At 46.8% G+C, this 13,565-nt stretch overlaps 1 protein-coding gene and 1 pseudogene across 1 annotated transcript in view; both read right to left on the bottom strand.

The window, feature by feature from the left end:
* PDZD2 (PDZ domain containing 2) overlaps positions 1 to 13,565 on the bottom strand; it is a 324,103-nt gene that overhangs the window by 261,863 nt on the left and 48,675 nt on the right. The window lies entirely within an intron of this gene.
* Positions 6,989 to 13,393, bottom strand: LOC116418760 (annotated as a pseudogene).

Below are 13,565 nucleotides of genomic sequence, written 5' to 3'. Positions count from 1 at the left end.
GTCACTCTCTTTTCAAACATCCTGTATCTTTAAATATCTTTGATTTGTGGATCCCATAATCAAAACATTTTGTGAATCAGTGGTGGGGCTGTTTTCCAAGCAGGCTGTTTAGTAATTTGGGGGCAAAGATCTGTCCCCAAAGGCGATCACGACCTCGTGTGAGATCATCCACAGTTGCCGCGGGTAAAGAAGGCAGCTTTGCTCCGCCTCATTCTCCTGCTAGCGAGGGATGGGGACCGTATGACAGATTCCCCGGGCTGCTGCCATGCCCCCCCGCTCCTACCGGGGCTTCAACGGCACAGCCCCCAAGGTTCTGAAACCGCCGTGGCTCTGGAGCCCCCTACTACCTGCCCCTCGGCGCAGCCCTTCCCTGTCCGTCACACACACCCGGGGCGCCTCCTTCCGTCCAGCCATTGACAAACCAGCTCCAAGTCACTTAGTCCTCCCGAGGAACACAAACCGTCTCGCAACACGCAAATCCCCCACTTTAAAAACAACACACCCCAGTGATCCGGGAGACCAGAAGGGCAGACGCTTAGGTGGCGGCTCCGTGCCTCCGAGGCTGTGGCTAAATCTCCACGTTTGTGGATTCAGCCCCAATCTGCACCCCAACCTGGATCAGACCGGGAAACCTGAGGCTTTCGCCTGAGAAGCCAATTTCTTACCTCCACTTCTGAAGTCACCTTCGGAGGGTTCCTCTCCGACCCCCTCTCCGGAGCTCCTGGGAGTCTCCGCCGGCAGCAGCTGGGCGCCGGGTAATCCGCTCGCCGGGCCGGGCTCCGCGCCCCCGGGGCAGCTCATTAGCCTAATCACCTGCAGGCGGCCCGGGGGCCTGGGGCGGCTGCCAGCTGCCCTCCTGGAACGCAGCTCCTGCAGGACTTCCCGAGGGCTGCTCTCCGCCGGCTCCACGTCTGTGGGAGGACCCCCCCTCCTCCCTCCGCGCCGCGGTGGAGGAGGTTAGGAAAAGCCTGTAATGCAATCCTAAACTCGGCTCGCCACTCCCCGGCTCACTTGTCAAAACCCCACAGCATTCCAGGATCCCCTCCCCGGTCACTCCCCTCGCCGGGAAAGGAAACCGCCCTGGGGAGGATTTCAGGGAGTTTGGGGCTTCTCATCCAGACACCTTTGTTTACACCGAGGGCTCGAGAGCTTCCTGGGGCAAACCCGGAGCAGCTTAGAGGAAAAAGCGCCCTACCCTAGACCCTCGCTTGCACCAAAAGTTCTCCCTCCGAGCCACTGCAAGAAGCTCCACCTCCCCACATCAATTCACTTCATGACCACTCCGTTTCATAATCGGCGGCAGTCTGGGTTCTTACGGGGGTGGAGCCCCCAACGAAAATCACAACCATGGCACGGGGCAGGATGTCAGGGAACTTTCCAGAAATCCCCGGTCAGAGCCTTTCTACTGGAGTAACCAAAGTTACCACCACTGAATTACAATCGCCGGTGACCGCACGCCTGAAGCATTTCCTTTATACCTTCTCCCGCTCCCCTACCCCTCCCACCTTCTGTGGGGTTCATTCAACAAGCCCTCCCCCAGGAGGCCTGAGTGGGCCAGGGCCCTGCAGCCATCGCTCCAGCTGCAAACTGATGAGGAAGCCCGAACCACGAGGCCGAATTGTTTACATCACACCCACTGAGGCTTCCTGTCTAAAATTAATGGGAACACAAATAAGACAGGAAAAGAGTGTTTGCTTTTCTTAAAGCAGGGGACGGGGGCTGGCAGCGGGAGGGGGAGTCACCCCACATTTCATTGCTTTTCAAAACTTCAGCTGTATTCTCTTCCATTTTTCCACTCCTGACACTTGTTGAAAAGTAAAAGCGTCGCTGGTGCCAAACCCCAAGCCCTTATGGAACGTCTGCTCAAAACATATTTCACCTGGCTTCAAAAGGCATCCAGGGTGGAGCTCCCAGGGACCTGAGCTAGAGGTATGGAGAGCTCCTGAGGTTGATGGCACCAATCTCAGTGCAAACAAACTCACTCAAGCCCTGGGCCTCCGTCCCAGGACTTGCACAGGCAGGCACACACTCCACTCCTTGGGGTTCGTATTAGAGTCACACCCCAGTCCCACTCCACCCCTCTGTCTCTAAGCCCTCGTTGTGGTTGTGGGCATCCAGCAGCCCCTAAAAGTAAATGAGCTTTGCAACAGACAGATCTGGTGGAATTCGAAGCAATTAATTTTAATGGAGGAGGCAAAAGAAAGCTTCAATTCCAGTACCATTACTGCCACTGGAATGGGTGATTAAAGCCCAGGAGGGGCCAACCCATGTCAAGCCTGGGCTGGAAATCTGCCCACTCTCAGAAGCAGCCCCAGAGCACACAGTAAATAATTATCATTACCAGTCCTGGAATTACCCCTAGTTGCTTCATTCAGGTCGGCACAACAGCCAACCCAGAAACAGGCAAGGAGTGTCAGGTCATGGTATTCCTCTTTTGGAAGAATTAAAAGGAAACAGAACCCCAGGATAAGGTTTATTTCAAGAAGGTTTGGGTACTGCAACCAACAATACCTCATGGAATTTAGGAGAATACTACATGTGCCCAGTGAGAACAAGCTTTGTAGGCCAGTCCGCCAAACATCACAATTCCTGGGTCAAAGCAAATTAGGCTGATGATTTTAGAAAAAGCCAAGGGTATTAGAATGCTCTAACACAAAGCGTCTGGCTTACACATATTATAAGGGTCTCAATGAATGTTGGCTCCTCCCCCTTCCCTTTTCCCACTCTGCTGCCGAGGTGGTAGTCTTTCATTAGCATCCTATATGTTTTATGGGAATTAAGTTCAAATTGAATAATTTTCTAATAATCTGAGCAGTGCTCCTTCGCTTCCTTTCTGAGTGTTTTTTCCACAACAGTTTCCAATATTTTAACTTCTTTCTCCACTCCTTCGATCCAGGTACATAATTAATGATGTGCACATCAATGCTGTTTAAAGTAAATGTATGGGCCAGGCACAGTAGCTCACGCCTGTAATCCCAACACTTTGGGAGGTCAAGGTGCGTGGATCACTTGAGGTCAGGCATTCGAGACCAGCCTGACCAACATGGTGAAACCCCATCTTTGCTAAAAATACAAAAATCAGCTGAGTGTGGTGGTGGGCGCCTGTAATCCCAGCTACTAGGGAGGCTGAGGCAGGAGAATTGCTTGAACCCGGAACGCGGAGTTTGCAGTAAGCCGAGATCCCACCACTGCACTCCAGCCTGGGCTACAGAGTAAGACTCCAACTCAAAAAAAATAAATAAATACATAATACAGTCCAGGCGTAAGGTGGCTCATGCCTGTAATCCCAGCATTTTAGGAGGCCAAGGTGGGTGGATCACTTGAGGTCAGGAGTTTGAGAGCAGCCTGGCCAACATGGCAAAACCCCATCTCTATTAAAAATACAAAAATTAGCCAGGCGAGTTGGCGGGCGCCTGTGGTCCCAGCTATTCTGCTCGGGAAGCTGAGGAAGGAGAATTGCTTGAACCCGGGAGGTGGAGGTTGCAGTGAGCCGACATTGCACCACTGCAATCCAGTCTGGGCGACACAGCAATGCTCAGTCTCAAAAATAAAGAAAATAAATAAAAATAATAATAAAAATAAATGTATAGTTTTAAGTATAATACAAAGAAATATTCTGCCCCTGTCCTCATCTTTGTTGCCTAAGCTCAGTTTAGGGCGTGTAAGTGCTGGAAATTGAAAATGGGATCACATGCTGGACGCGGTGGCTCACGCCTATGATCCCAGCACTTTGGGAGGCCAAGGCGGGCAGATCACGAGGTCAGGAGCTCAAGACCAGCTTGCCCAACGTGGTGAAACCCCTCTACTAAAAATATAAAAATTAGCCAGGTGTGGTGGTGGGTACCTATCATCCCAGCTACTCAGGAGGCTGAGGCACGAGAATCACTTCAACCTGGGAGGCGGAGGTTGCAGTGAGCCGAGAATACGCCACTACACTTCAGCCTGGGCAACAGAGCAAGACTCCATCTCAGGGAGAAAAAAAAAAATGTGACCACATCTGCATAATACCTTATTTTCAGGAAAGCTTTTGCATGCATATGCCATTCTCATCAGCAGGCCAGAAAGATATGATCTGGTACGTCTTTTCCCTAACCGGGGTTTCACTGCTGTCTGGAAAAGAGATCAATGGCCCAGTAAACAAAGGGGTGCTTAAAATGTGGTCTACGATTTTGTCTTGGGTCTGGTTTAAATAATCCTTGAAATTGCTATATGCACACCCAGAGTCTACAAATAACATTAATTTGAGTGGGAACTGCTGATACATTAAGAGAATCCAAAGTAGCTTTCACACATTAAGGAAACGGTTCATTAAAAACAGTTTTGAGTTCAGCATGATGGCTGATTTCAAAGTGGTATCCTCAGGGGTGATGATCAAAATGACAGGCACAAATGGGGCTTAATGTCTAGATTCAAGCAAAACTGACAAAGTGGTGAGGATCACACCACATCATGCATTTAATAGGAATCTGCATGTTGCACTGATAAGAAATAGGCAGTGCAGTGCTGCGGTGAATTTTTGTTGGTAGGAGTTTGACAGGAAAGGGAAGTGCCCCCCTTCTCCCTACCCCATAATAAAGAATTTGACAGCAGACAGACTCTTACTGGTGGGTGGTGGGGAATGTCCAATCTGATGCCTCTTATTGTAAGGAAGATGTGGAGACACTGGAAAGGTTCCAAAGGAGAACCTAAATGATTAAAGAGATAGAAAATAGAACCTACGAGGGGAGGTTAAAGGATGTGGAGTTGTTTAGTCTAGAGTGAAAAAAAGTACCTAAAGCAAACTTAACAGCCTTTTCCTACTTGAAGGGTTATTATAAAGAGGATACCGACCAGCTGTTCATCATCTCTACAGAGGACAAAAGAGGTAAGAGACTCAAAATACAACGTTAGAATTTGGGAGGCCAGGCGCAGTGGCTCACGCCAATAATCCCAGCACTTTGGGAGGCTGAGGCGGGCGGATCACGAGGTCAGGAGATCGAGACCATCCTGGCTAACACGGTGAAACCCTGTCTCTACTAAAAATACAAAAAATTAGCCAGGCGTGGTGGCAGGCGCCTGTAGTCCCAGCTACTCAGGAGGCTGAGGCAGAAGAATCACTTGAACCCAAGAGGCGGAGCTTGCAGTGAGCCGAGATGGCGCCACTGCACTCCAGCCTGGGCTACAGAGTGAGACTCCGTCTCAAAAAAAAAAAAAAAAGAATTTGGATACAATGTAAAGATGACTTGCTTAATCCTAATGGTAACTGACTTCACCTTAGCATAGTCTCATCTGGTGTCACTGTGCAATCTCCATGTATTGGACTCCATCCTAAGTGATAGTTTTGCATGTTTAAGCAGAAGTGAGGCTAGAAAACTCCTTCTATTCCCTTCTAGAACTACAGCATTCCACTGTTATTCCATCATATGTGGGATTAAAGATCCTGAACCTCTATGTTCCCTAACTCACAAACAAGGTGCCATGAGAATGTAATATTCCCGCAAAACATCGGACCTTTGTTTTCTTTATTAGGTTGGGCATCGCTAAGAATATGCCCAACTGTGGACACTGACTAGATGATGTGTGTATATATGTGTATATATATATATAGAGAGAGAGAGAGAGAGAGATGGAGTCTCACTGTGTCACCCAGGTTTGAGTGCAATGGGACAATCTCGGCTCACTGCAACCTCCGCATCCCCGGTTCAAGCAATTCTTCTGCCTCAGCCTCCAGAGTAGCTGGGACCACAAGTGTGTACCACCACACCTGGCTAATTTTTGCATTTTTAGTAGAGACAGAGTTTCACCATGTTGGTCAGGCAGATCTCAAACTCCTGACCTCAAGTGATCCACCCGCCTCGGCCTCCCAAACTGCTAGGATTACAGGCGTGAGCCACCGCGTCCAGCCTAATAAGTATATTTCATAGCTTCGCTCCTGTTCTGTGTACAAGACGTATTGCTTTTTAATGGGTCTAAATAATTAGTTCATGATGATGATAATGATAATAATAGTTATGACTTATTAAGCTCTTACTGTAATTATATTGGGCACTGTGCTAAGTACTTTATGTAGATTATCTCAGTTTTTTGGCAGTAGCCCTGTGAAGTGGGTATAATTATTAGTCTTATTCTAACACAAGGAAACTGAGTCACAAGGAGGTTAAGTAACACGGCTAATAAATGTTGGAGTCCTGATTCAAACCCATTTGGTCTGACTCAAAAGGGTGTGCTTAATCATTACACCACTGCCTCTTATCATTAGGTATTTGTAGCTATTCAGAGGGAGGAAACATTGCAAAAAGAATTCATGGCGCAATCTCGGCTCACTGCAAGCTTCACCTCCCGGGTTCGTGCCCTTCTCCTGCCTCAGCCTCCCAAATAGCTGGGACTATAGGCACCCACCACAATGCCCATTTAATTTTTTGTGTTTTTAGTAGAGACGGGGTTTCACCGTGTTAGCCAGGATGGTCTTGATCTCCTGACCTCGTGATCTGCCCGCCTTGGCCTCCCAAAGTGCTGGGATTACAGGCGTGAGCCACGGCGCCCGGCCTTTTTTTGTTTTATGTTGATAGAGTCTTGCTCTGTTGCCCAGGCTGGAGTGCAAAGGCACTATCTTGGCTCTCTGCGACCTCCACCTCCAGGGTTCAAGCGATTTTCCTGCCTCAGCCTCCCGAGTAGCTGGGATTACAGGTACCTGCCACCACACCCAGCTGGTTTTTGTATTTTTAGTAGAGACGGGGTTTCACCATGTTGGCCAGACTGGTCTCAAACTCCTGATCTCAGGTGATCTGCCCACCTCAGTCTCCCAAAGTGCAGGGATTATAGCCTTGAGCCACTGCGCCTGGCCCTTTCTGACAGGAGGGGTGCATTGCTATCTCCTACAAAGCTGAAGAATTCAAATCAAATTTCACCTTTATACATTTAGTTATTCAGTTATAATCTAATTTTGCATACAGTAGGTCTTCTGTGACTGTGGAATGAATGAATACAAATGCTTTATGATTGTGATGCCCTAAAACACGTGAACTGAAATGAGGTTTCCAGCATGGTGGTCAAGGTTCTGGTCAGTCATTTCCTTTTTCTTTTTCTTCAGCTGCTTAGTCAATAAGTTGATTGTCTTTACCTGAAAAATCTTCATAGAAAATTGTTTGGTTTGGGTCTCAGCAGCCTGCTTCTGAGCTCTGAGGAAGCTTGCCTGCTTTTGAGCTACCTGATCTTTCTTCTGGGCAAGGGACATTTTGGGATAGTTCCACCTCTGCTTTTCAACTTCTTTCTTGGGCTTCTTCTCTTAGACTGGATTCTCTTGCATAGCAGCATGAGCCTTCTTTTTTTTTGAGGCGGAGTCTTGCTCTGTCGCCCGGACTGGAGTGCAGTGGCCGGATCTCAGCTCACTGCAAGCTCCGCCTCCCGGGTTTACGCCATTCTCCTGCCTCAGCCTCCCGAGTAGCTGAGACTACAGGCGCCCGCCACCTCGCCCAGCTAGTTTTTGTATTTTTAGTAGAAACGGGGTTTCACCGTGTTAGCCAGGATGGTCTCGATCTCCTGACCTCGTGATCCGCCCGTCTCGGCCTCCCAAAGTGCTGGGATTACAGGCTTGAGCCACCGTGTCCGGCCAGCATGAGCCTTCTTATACATCCCCGTCATGTCTGGAGTTACGCTGTTCTTTATGTGTTGAGAGAACGGTTTCTGGTAAGCATCTTCATCTTCCATTAGGTAACGCATGTAATCGGCAGCATTATGACACATGATGTGCTTCCAATGCACTTCTGCATTAAATTCCTTGCTTTCAAAATCATAACCAGGAAATCGTTTGGTACTGCAAGGAATAGACAAGCCTCCATTCCCAGCTTCCTTCAGGGCCTCCAAAACTGTATTGTCAGTGGTAGTTCTGGCAAGGCCTGCATCCAAATAGCAGGTAAAGGCACCTGGCTGGCCATCAATGCTTTCCACATTGTATTCATCTCCAGTCACCTCCACTTGGCCTTCCTAGATCTTGCTCATGCCAAACCCACAGAGAAGCCCGCGGGCCAGAGGCAGGCCAGTACAATATGCTGCAGCAGAATTTGTCAGCCAACCTTCACACCAAATTTTGGCAGTTTGTGTGCATAAGCTGTGCAGACTATCATATCCCCTTCTACATGGGCATAAGCAATCTGACAAATGATATCTCTGTTACGCGAACTCTCATCCTGTATTTGGGTGTGTTGTACTTATTTTTATCCTCTATCACCAAGCGTTTCTTAGCATAGTAATCAGTTTTACCCTCTTGTCGTCTTCTAAATTTCACTTGGTATCTTTTAAAGTAGGCTTTATTCCTGACAGCTTTAACAAACCCCACCCTACAGAACAGAGACTCATGTCACAGCTCAACACAGACCTCTGGCTGGTCATTTCTGTGGGCTTATCAGATGTCCCCAAAGAGCCTTACAATCCCATGTTTCCTTCAATTCAGTATCTATGAGACAGCATATGGAGGGGTCACATATTTCCCCAATGTCAACTACTTTTAGATCAAGACAAGATTTTTAACGAGGTTTATTGAGTGCTGTTGTATATCAACAGTAGATGATTCATGAGTGAAACAGACAGCAAAATGATTTTTAGAAAGGCAAGTGAAGCAGACACAAACAAAAAATAAAAAGCCTTGATCCAAATTACTCTAAAGGACAGATATTTTCCCATTAGGACAATTTATCCTGAATCTGTAAACAGAGAGGGGCATAATTATACAAGTGTTTGCTAACAGATCTAAACCTTATGCAGCTATAAACAGCTGAAGAGAGGAAGAAAGCGGAAATTCCCAGGAGAAGATCCTTGACCACATCCAGGGCCACAAGCTCTCCACAAACACAAAGCCCAGCAGTGGCACCAAGCAAAGCATGAGAAAAAACCTCAGGATTCTGACACAATCCACAAATATAACTTTGAATTGCCCTGAAACTAAACAATGACAATTCTATCCAATCAACTTTCGGCTGACACACAGGCGGGGTGGTGACTTATTGGTGTTCCAGATGTAGTTAATGGAAACATGATGCCCAGAATTTAAAAGGTATTCAGTAAATGTTGAGTGAATGGATGGATGAGTGAATGAAGCCTGAACAGATGCCCGTGTCTCTTTCCCTCTTTGCAGCTCTGTTGGGAAGATGTCCTCAATGCTTCAAACCCGGCCAGGCATGGTGGCTCACGCCTCTAATCCCAGCACTTTGGGAGGCCAAGGTGGGTGGATCACCAGAGGTCAGGAGTTTGAGACCAGCCTGGCCAACATGGTGAAACCCTGTCTCTACTAAAAATACAAAAAATTAGCCAGGTGCAGTGGTGCACGCCTGTAATCCCAGCTGCTTGGGAGGCTGAGGCAGGAGAATCACTTGAACCTGGGAGGCGGTGGTTGCAGTGAGGCGAGATTGCGCCACTGTACTCCAGCCTGGGTGACAGAGCGAGACTCCATCTAAAAAACAACAACAACAACAACAACAAAAAACCAACCAAACAAACAAAATGCTTCAAACCCAAAGCCACCACAGAGGGGCTGAATCATTTGACATAGATCCCTAGGAACAGAACAGTTCATGGAATCAGATGGAACCAGAGACTGGTTTCTGACCCAAAGATATACTAATTTGTGATCTTCCAGTGCACACAGGAAGGGAGATTGTGGTGCCTATGGAACATCTTTGCAGGCCTTGATTCAAAAGCTGCTATTATTTACAATATAGATTCTAAACTCTATTTGAAGTCCAACAGAACCAGGTACTAAGTAGCTAGCATCTATCGAACATATACAGGATGCCAAGACCTGTTCTAAGTCTTTTACATATTAGGTCATTAAATCCTTATTACAATCTTAGAATATGTACTATTATTACAGCAACCCATTTTATAGGCAATGAAATTGATTACCTAAGTAGCTCATGGTCACACAACTAATAAGTAGAGGAGCTGGAACTGAGAGTCTATTTGGAACCAGTGTTTGCTCTTAACTGCTACCCAATGCTATCGGTCCGGATCTTACTTCCTGCCACTTCTCGGCACAAACTCACTGTTTGCCCACAAATATGCAAAGAACATTCTAATCTCTGCAGGACATGTTCCCTGACCTCCCTCCCACTGTTACCTCTCTCTTCTGAGTGCTCACATCACTCATTCTCCAGGGAACATACTGAAACTTATTGGTTCACACCACACCTCTCCAAATAGTTCTGAAGTTCCTTCGGTGTTGGAACTGTGTGTTATATGGCAGTGTGGAGATGTAGTGGAATAAGAAAGACCTGGGTTTAAAGTCCAAATCCCATAATGATTATCCATGAGATTCTGGGTAGGTCATTTGACATTTCCTGTCCTTATATTTAAACCATCTGCCTTAAAGGCTTGTTGAGGAGGAGAGGCTGTGTCTAGGATGATGCCTAATATTGTAAGCCAGTGATTCTCAATCAGGTGTTATTTTACACACCCTTTCCCTACCCCCACAGGGACATTTGACAATGTCTGGAGATATTTGATAATCTGATTGCTTACTGGCATCTGATGGAGAGAGAGAAAGAGAGAGAGAATTCTTCTCATCTCCCATTCTACTTACGTGGTAACAATATCTTCTTCCATTTCTACCTTTCACAGTCTTGAAAACATGAATAATTTGTGTGCAGTTGTATATGAGAAAATGTAAAACTGAACTGTAGTGTCCAGTCATCTTGAAGCATCTCTGGGAGATGTCCTGAACTAAACCACCTGCCCAAGCTGTGCATAACAAGACAGGTTCTTTCTTACCTTGGGCCTCTGAACATACTGAAACTGAGGTTGTCCTTCCCACTGTAACCACTATCACCTGCCAATTCCTACTCAACTCTCAGGACTCAGTTTAGATAGCACTTTCTCCAGGGAGAAGGTGACCCCTTCCCTAGAACATATTCAGAGCCCTCCTTGGTGCCCAAGTAGCATCCCCACTGCCCATCCATCTGTCTGCTTACCCTTGTAGACATTAAGCTCTTATAGGGAAAGGTGACATGGACCGACACTGTTTTATTCCCAGGCCCTAGAACTATGCCTAGCATATACAAGTGCCCAATAAATATTTGTTGAACAAATGAGTACAAATCAAGAGACTCAAATGCATTCGTTCCTGCAACTGCATATTGAATGCCTACTATAAATCGGGTACAGAACTAGGCAATGGGAAAATAACTATTTGCACTCTAATATTAACAATAACAATAGTAAAAATAACCACAGTTAATGTTAATTGGACATTAACTACGTCTCAGGCATCATGCTTTTTTTTTATTTTTGAGATGGAGTCTGGCTCTGTCGCCCAGGCTGGAGTGCAATGGCACAATCTTGGCTCACTGCAAGCTCCGCCTCCCGGGTTCACGCCATTCTCCTGCCTCAGCCTCCCTAGTAGCTGGGACTACAGGCGCCCACCACACCCGACTAATTCTTTGTATTTTTAGTAGAGACGGGGTTTCATCATGTTAGCCAGGATGGTCTCGATCTCCTGACCTCGTGATCCGCTAAATTTGCTTTTAATCCTCCCCCAGAAGCCCATGTGGCAGACACTATTATCCCCATTGTACAGATGAAGAAAGACATCAGTTCACTCACGCAGCCCTTAATGAAAAAGAATCTCTGACACTTAAGTTCCCAGACATCCATTTACATGGACTCAGCTCACACCAAGAAAAGACGACCTGTGAATTCACTCATGAACTTTTCTGATGGTCATCACCTTGCCTGGAATGTCCCTACTGACTCTTTATTTTTTGAAACTTACTTTAAAATATTTTGGGCTGGGCGCAGTGGCTGACGCCTGTGATCCAAGCACTTTGGGAGGCCAATGCAGGCAGATAGCTTGAGGTCAGGAGTACGAGACCAGCCTATCCAACACAGTGAAACCCTGTCTCTATCAAAAATACAAAAATTAGCTGGGCATGGTGGCAGATGCCTGTAATCCCAGGTACTCAGGAGGCTGAGACAGGAGAATTGCTTGAACCCAGGAGGCGGAGATCACAGGGAGCTGAGATCACACCATTGCACTCCAGCCTGGGCAACAAGAGTGAAACTCCATCTCAAAAAAGAAGAGAAAGAGAGAGAGAAACTCCATCTCAAAATGTAGAGAGAGAGAGAGAGAAGAAAGAGAGAGAGGGGAGGGAGAGAGATTACACTGAATTCAAGGAGGAGCGCATCCCAGAAGACCAGCTGGGCAGAGGTAGAAAGAGGGGTGAGGAAGCTGTCACATGAATCCAGGCAGGAAAAGATGGTGCCTGGCCAAAGTGACTCGCTGTGGGCCAGCACTTCCCTTTTGTCAAATAAAACTCCAGAGTTGCTCTGTTTACAGGCTCTCTCCTTCTGCTAGATTGTCGATCCCTGGAGGGCAGATACTGGAATTCACTCGTCTCTGGATCCTCAGAGGCCACAGGTGATAAAGCTCTCAGTAAAGGGTTGGCTGGTGCATGTTGAACAATAGAATTTCTTATGTACAAAAATAATTTCCTTTTGCTAGATTCCTCACCACTAGGGCCCCATCCTCACCCCTCCCGCATCCTCTCTGCCGTTGCTGCCTGCAGCAATTTCTTTTCACCAATTACCGTACTCCTTTTACACTTGAGTTGCTCCAAGGTATAGAGTGCTGCTCACTTCCTTTCATACAAAGCATAGACTTTGAATCTAGTCTTCACAGCCCCCTAAATATCTTACATTGCCCTTTCCTCCCACTGTCGCCCAGCTTATTCCACTATTTCAGCCAGTCAAGACCTGGGCTTGGCTTAAAGAGCCTCCTTCCCAAACATCTTGAAAGTTTTCCAGTGGTGATCTGACTTGTGTGGAGTGGTTACTCCCTCCCATCTGATATCCTGTTTACTTTATAGAAAACACAGTACTTTATTGTTTTATTTGAAAATAAAACAAAACAGGCCGGGTGCAGTGGCTCACGCCTGTAATCCCAGCACTTAGGCAGGCCAAGGCGGGCCAATCACCTGACATTGGGAGTTTGAGACCAGTCTGGCCAACATGGTGAAACCCCATCTCTACCAAAAATACAAAAATTAGCTGGGCGTGGTGGCACACACCTTTAATCCCAGCTACTCAGGAGGCTGAAGCAGGCGAATCGCTTGAAACTGGGAGGAAGAGGTTGCATCGAGCTGAGATCATGCCACTGTACTTCAGCCTGGGTAATAGAGTAAGCCTATGTCTCAAAATAAAAAATAAAATAAAATAAAATAAAATAAAATAAAATAAAATAAAATAAAATAAAAGAGTCTCCCCATCTGCAAGAAGCATTCATGAACTCCTACTAACTGGATACAGAATCTTACCCAACCTTAATCCCATTAATACATATTCCTGTCAATTGCATAGGATAACGATTTTTCCATGGTTTCTCTTCCAAGGCATAAGACAAAAGCACCCTTGCCTGTACCTGCTCCATCTTCCCTGACATGGTTTGGCTGTGTCCCCATCCAAATCTCATCTCAAAATGTACTCGCCATGTGTCAGGGGAGGGAACCTGGTGGGAGGTGATTGGATCATGGGGATGGTTTCCTCCATGCTGTTCTCATGATAGTGAGTGAGTTCTCATGAAATCTGATGGTGTTACAAGG

Source organism: Piliocolobus tephrosceles, chromosome 4 (genome assembly GCF_002776525.5).
Source record: "Piliocolobus tephrosceles isolate RC106 chromosome 4, ASM277652v3, whole genome shotgun sequence".
NCBI classification, from domain to species: Eukaryota; Metazoa; Chordata; class Mammalia; order Primates; family Cercopithecidae; genus Piliocolobus; species Piliocolobus tephrosceles.
The sequence above is the reverse complement of the archived record's forward strand: the minus strand, read 5'-3'. Positions and strand labels throughout refer to the sequence as shown.